General features: G+C 39.5%; 1 long non-coding RNA gene across 1 annotated transcript; it reads right to left on the reverse strand.

Annotated features, from left to right (window-relative positions):
* Positions 1–2,247: 2,247 nt before the first annotated feature.
* On the reverse strand, positions 2,248–5,912 carry LOC124706591. The gene is made up of 7 exons (XR_007004483.1): positions 5,818–5,912; positions 5,612–5,697; positions 5,380–5,502; positions 4,594–4,699; positions 4,004–4,134; positions 3,368–3,496; positions 2,248–2,404 (listed from the first exon to the last, which is right to left on the reverse strand). It is a non-coding gene; the product is annotated as an uncharacterized LOC124706591 (long non-coding RNA).
* Between the last annotated feature and the right edge of the window lie 1,011 nt (positions 5,913–6,923).

Genomic DNA, 6,923 nt, shown 5'->3' on the forward strand with positions numbered 1-6,923 from the left:
CAGAGGTGTTAAACAGCAGTCACACAAACTTAGATATATATATATTCGCATAGCTCAAGATGGAATTCATCCTTTGAAACACCAAGTTCTTCTAGTATAAGATTGAGTAATATTCAAAAAGGGATCTTGATTATCCTCTGAGTTTCCTACAGCAAGAAGTACGTGTGTAAATATTCCAAACAACCCTAACCATGTTTTTGTTCAAAGGTTTGTACTGTAAATTGTAGAGAAAAGCAAAAAAAGCCATATACTGATGTAATTACCACAATATGTAAGTATCATAAGCCCAAGCAGTAGATAGAGAATGAAGTTTGAATGATCTATAAACAGACCTTAAGAAGTAACCATAATTGCACACTTTGACCAGAAAACAAAGTGTGATGAACCTACGATTGGTTTTCTACTATAACCAACAAAGACATGCAACTACACCAAAATATGTTACTGAGTAGACAATTTAGTTTTAACATGAGCTTAACCTTATAAGACAATCTCATGTGAAGTCAAACGATTTACTAACTCTACATTTTTAGGAATAGAAAACATAGATATAGTAAATGGAGGTATATTCATTAGTGTACGGCAAAAATTAGTTAGTTGCAATAAATAAAGTTTTTACATCTAAGACAACAGCATTAGTACATGTGAGAAATGTTGGCTAGGCAAGTGAGTGTTCATATAATAGGGTAAGAACAAGTTAATCTAGGAAGTAATGTGCTCTCAAGGGTTTACCTGAGCAAGGGTCCATAACTGATCCCTGGCAGTGTAGCTCGGATGGGTACAATCGCTCCCTTTATTGAAATGGATGATTAGCCTATAGCATCAAGAACAACTTAAACATAGTTGATATAATGCAATACACCTAATCTGGCCATGAGAGAAGCAAGATAACATCTTCCTGGAAAATCGTATGCATACTTAGGCAGGTATCAAATCACCTGGACACAACAGTATGCTTAGCATGAGACTGATGCTTAACTTTGCAAGTGGCAACACACTTAGACATGGCAAATATAATCCGGTAAAAAGTGCAAGTACTTAAATCCGAGTCTAATTTCCACGCACAGACCGAATGATTGCGTAGCTATAAGCTACTGATAAAATCTGCAAACCTGGAATGATGTGTGGCAAAGCCTGAATCTAGCAAAAGTTAAAGGTTACGACAACTATGCAATCATGATGTGTAACGGAGTAAATCAAGATAAGATGGTGTACTATACAAATAGCTCACTAAGGCAACCATAAATAAAACATATTAATTGCATCATTGTCACTAAAATTACAAACTTGGGCACTGAATTTCTATATCGAAAAATCAAACAGTGAATACACTTTGTGACCTGGCCCCAACCTTGTTCGGATTGCCTAAGTACATATAATTTCAGCACCAGTTTTTTTTTAATTCTGTGGAGTAACCAGGTAAATGAAGTAATGCAATAAAAAGTAGTCTAGAAATAAGCATAGCATAAAGAAGAATCAAAGCTATTTTGTTTACTTGATACATCATATCAAGCTCCAAGCATCTAAATGCTCGTCTACAGGTTACAACTGTCTCGGTTTTTATAAAAGGAGAGGGATATATTCAACACATGAATAGCTAGCCATCTCATTAGTCCATCTACAAACTGGTGAAATTAGGTGGTTTTTCAATACAAAGCCACTACTTAATAAGGCAATACATACAGTTTGGGATTTTACCTGGCCCATACATCCTTTGCAAGTGAAATCTTTAAAGGAGGAACCAATCTTGATAAAAGGCAACTACCCAGACATATCAAATTATAACATTTACTAAATAATATAAGCCAGCGAGAGATTCATCTGTAGAGCACTAACTCTTCTAGCAAATAATACATTTTTGTTTGTCCCCATTTAGAGAAAATAGAATATCTTGGATCATTTCTCGGGTCAAACTCTAAGGTGTCAGAAAAAATTCAAAGAATACAATTTTTAAGGAACACTGGTCCATTCCATTACCACATCACGCGCTGAGACAAATTTTGAAGGAACACTGGTCCATTCCATTACTACATCACGCAGTGTCTGGTACAAATTCAAAGAATTGGCCGAGCCAAGTCTCTATACGGCCACTCTTCATAAAACTTCCATGCGCAATTAAATTCTGCCAACCATTTAGACAAACTCTCATTTTGAAATTTATCTTCCTAAATGGAGTACCTAATTTAGAGAGATCATACTTCTCGCTTGAGATGTCTTGCTTCAGAATCATGGATTCTGTCTCAAACAGTACAGTTTGACCTCCCGTTTGAGTGACGATAGGCGCCTGCCGTAAAGCTAGAGCAATGTTCCAGATTGCCTACACCTGCCGTCTGTAACGCACTCTGGTCATTCTGGATGGTGAAGCCCCAACCTCCAGATTTTGTTGACTACCTTGGCGCACGATCTGGTGAAATTCGCACATATTCATAACTTGTATAGCAACAATAAAAATCAGGTGGGCAATGATAAATTGATAATACATTTTTTTGGGTTATACAGAACAAACTCAATAAGATGAAATTAGGATAAAACTCATTGTGACCAGAGTATGTAGATATCAGAGCACAATTTCATAGAAACTACCCTCCACATTATATCCGAACTGATGAGGGAACGTATACTAATGACTAAACTGCAGAAATTGCAAAGTAATTTTTGCAGAAACCTCTATTTAGCTAAATCTCCATGTATATCTCATATGTTAGCATATTCGTAAGCAAATCCAAACTAAAATAATGCTTGATGCCACCCATATGAATTTAGGAAGAATACAGAAAATAGTTACCATTGCTCAAGTGTTGCAGCGCATACGCCTGTAAAAGCCACACCAGCACTGTGCAATGTGGCATGCACATGCGCACGCACCACAGCTGGAGTAAGTGGCCGTTGTGTATAATCTGGAAAAGGTCCGCACTTCGTGTATTTAGTGATGGAGAGTGCAAAGTGGTACTATGTGTATAGATATAACCCAATTAGTTTGAACTCGTTTCTCACGTTTCCTTACAAAATATGATAAGGTGAGAAGAAGTTACGGGTAAATATGAAATTTCTTCATACTGAAATAACATTTGCAAAGGGGTTGTTGTTTGAGCTATTTTATTTCATCATGTATATCCCGCTTGTACAATGACTACAAAAAAGTGCAGAGAACCAGGAGCTAGAGAGTTTCACACATTGTGACAGTAGCTTATAACATAGCCCAGGCCTAGACATGTTAAAGGATCTGCCTGTTGTTTCACAGCTACACCCATTTTGTAACAAAGCTTTCTCTTTTCTCTTTCAGGAAGGACTGGAGACCTAGCTGTACCTAAGGACAGTATCAACGATCACCGGGAAGCAGAAAGTATGAACATAGGGAGAGACACACCTAGTATAGAGCGTACACGCTTCCCCATTGATGTAGAGGAAGATGAATCGCAGCACCTGTTTGAGAATGACAATGCTCCAGAACAGATCTCACTTGGCTTGTGCTCCAGCACCTGTTGCAGAAGATAGCCTGAAACAAAGCACCACGAAGCTTACTCTATGTCCCAGATACATGTAGAGCTACTATTTCCAAAAAAGAATCCCTGGACAGAACAAAGTAAATCATACCAGAAAAGAACAATGCCTAACATTAGAGTAACAACGAGGCATGCATGAGAAATAAGACAGAGCAAACATTGTACATAGTGAATAGAATTAAAGCTTTCTAAGACACTAGCTGCCTAGCTCGTAAAATAGCTTTTTGTTACAAAAGAAACACCAGTGAAATCTAACTCTCCAGGCCAACCTGCTTGGGGCAAAAGAGATAACAAGCAACCTCTATGAGCTGAGAGCTAGAATTTCTTATCAGTTACCAAAACAAGTGTGCCTATTGCATGAAGCATTGACATTTCAGATATTAACAACAAACTGCATCCATAAAACTGGGGAAATTTAGTATGGAGTAAACATATGTCCTTGGGAATAAAGCATACTAATCGATGACTTGTAAAAAATCAAAATAGAGTAGTCATATTACCTGACATCGAACCATTTCTCCAGGAAACAAAATAGAACACTTATAGCTCGGATGAATATTGAATCTTCCTCCATACTCAGTATTAGAAAAGGACACACAATTTTCCAGGAAGTAAAGGACACAAATCTGTCCTAGGAAAGGTAACGGGTTTCAGTCAATGGAACAAATAACTTAAAGCTAAATAAATAATGTAGAAAGTGAAGACATGTCCGGTTTCAACCTATGGTAAAGCTAAGTAAATTATGAAAACAGCAACATAATGGGTTACTCAGAGACAATTTTTCCGCAGAAGTTCTAGGTGTACAGAAAAACACCAACACATATAGGAACCTAGGCATAGCTAGTGAAACCAATACATTATATAGATATGGCGATTAGTTTTCAATGAACTTCACTGTGAACCACTCACTAATTTTTACTAATTGTCTTTCTTGGATGGACAACTAAGCCTCTTCAACAGTGGTAGTAGCATCAATTAAAAAAACAAAGTTTTATATGGTGCTTTGTACTGCATGCTAAAACACGACATCTAATGAGGCAGCGAAAGATAAGGCTAAAATAGAAAGCTTCATCACCCAGTAAGAAGTCACCTTAAATTCTTTTAGCACACATTGTAGAACACATCAATGGGATTCTTTGAACATGAAAAATACATCTCTAGGCTATCACAAACCATTATACTTTGTTTAAATCAACCTGCATATATAAGAAACGACACCGAAATTCTTTTTAGTGAGATAAAGATTACAAGCCAATGCAAATTAATAATAGCAGCATCTTGTTTCAGCCACGAAAAATAGTCGCCTTGAGGTAATTGCACCAACAAGTCAACGTGAAACTAAATATTTTATGACCTGGAGACTACTAAATCAACTGAGGAAGATGGTCAGCTGAGATTAGGAATTTCTGTACATTTCAACCAACCGTGGCCTCAATGCATCCTTTGCACTATATTAACATATTTGTGAATCCACACGTGCATATTTCGAAGTAAAAATATATATTACGTACTACTTTTCTCCATCATATTTGTTATTTACCTTGTAAAATATCACATTCAGTAAGCCCAACCATATAACAATGGTTGTATGCAACGAATAGTCCCAAAACATTTCACGTATCAGGCTCTAATTTTGCCTCATCGGTCTCCCTCCTAAATGCATAGCAAAGACGCAACCAATAATTAAAGTTTGGTTAACAGTCTATACATGAAGCATTTTATCTCTCAAAGAATGGAGCAGAACTTAAGACCTTAATTTAACACCGTTCCAGAATGAGCACCATTTCAACATGAATGAAGCAAAAAATAGTTGACCAAAATGGCAGCAAGCATTTGATTTATCATCCGGATATCAATAGGTAAGCATGAGAGGTACCTGAAATTTTTACCAACAACCACGTATACTTGAGGCAGATCCCAGTACTAAATTACAAGCACATACTTTTCACTGTTGAAAGACTTCAGGGACTGTCATACGATCTGTCATTAGCAGCTCCATCTGCAGATGATCAATACCTCTTGAGTGAGAGATAGCAGCAAAAAAAATGATGCAGATGGCTGCAATGCTTCCAACTTCGGAATTGGAGACTGAGACCCTGGTAGATTACCTCCGTAAAGGGATCAGCTTGCCGTGTGACCCATGCTTGATTTATCCCATTTACTTGCATATGGAAAAACGGCCATTAACACGAACCTGAAATCAGAATGATTCATGAAAACATTAGGTAATAGATGAACCACAATTAAGTTGGCCTACATAAACCAAGAAAATGGTACAAAGTTTGGTAGGGACAAATTTCTCTTCTAAACAGACCTCTATTAAAGGAGTCACAAATTACCTTAGCAAATACAGAAACTGCTTTACAAAGATAGCGACCATGAGGCCAAGAATTTGTGTGTCCCATCTGCACATAAAAAACTTGTTATATATAAATTGTGAAAATAATAAATCTGAATTTTTACTGCATACAAGAACCTTTTCATCTTTGCCCAATCAAGATATACAAGAGTGAATAATCTGCTAGGACTTTTGTCAAACATCTTGTTGGCATAGATAAGAAGATCTGCACAAACAAACACACCTTCTGGGGATTAAATCGAGAGAGAGAGAGAGAGAGATCAATGAAGAATTTGGTACTCTAGGTGCCTGTGTTCCATATCAAGTCAGATCTGAAGGCGACCCCTCTGTTCTAGTGGAGATCTCGTTCTGGTGGCTATTCCCGTTGATCACCTGGGAGGAGAGAGAGATACATGCGAGGAGGAGAGCAACGGGGTAGAGAAGGGATGGGTTGGCGGCTTCTTACCTTCCCTCGGGTAGAAGGAAGACGCGGTGCGGAGCGGCACGAACTGGTGGCCTCCTTTGCCGAGGACATCGGAGTCGGCGTGTACAACGTCGTGCTACTTCTTCCTGGCCAGAAGTGGAGGAAGATGGCTGGGGACGGCGGGAACGATAGGCACATCATCGTGCTCTTCTTCCTGGCCAGAGGTGGAGGAAGAGGAAGGAGGAAACGCCTGTGGCGGTATCTCGTGCTCCTCCTGCTGAGAGCTCTTGGCGGCACATCCGGCTCCTCTTGAGAGCCCAGGGAGGAGGAGAGGGGGACGACAACATTGAGGGGACCCTCCCCAGCCTCGCTCCTATTGTAGCCCTCCTTCTACTTCCTTGATCGAGAAAGATGTGCGGGAACCGGACGTAGTGGTGCGAGCGGCCGCCGGTATTTCCTCCCGACGATGGCGGCACGGCCTCGAGCGGCTCGACAAGGAGATGGGGCGGCGGTGGAGAGGGAGGGATTGGGGATTGGGGAGGGCAGCCACGAATGGGGATTGGTCTCCCACACATCGCACATCCTCACTACGCCCACCAACCCTACGCCCGCAACCAAGCGTGACCCACTCAAAATCAACCCTAGGTGCCTGACAAGT

Source organism: Lolium rigidum, chromosome 4 (assembly GCF_022539505.1).
Source record: "Lolium rigidum isolate FL_2022 chromosome 4, APGP_CSIRO_Lrig_0.1, whole genome shotgun sequence".
NCBI lineage: Eukaryota > Viridiplantae > Streptophyta > Magnoliopsida > Poales > Poaceae > Lolium > Lolium rigidum.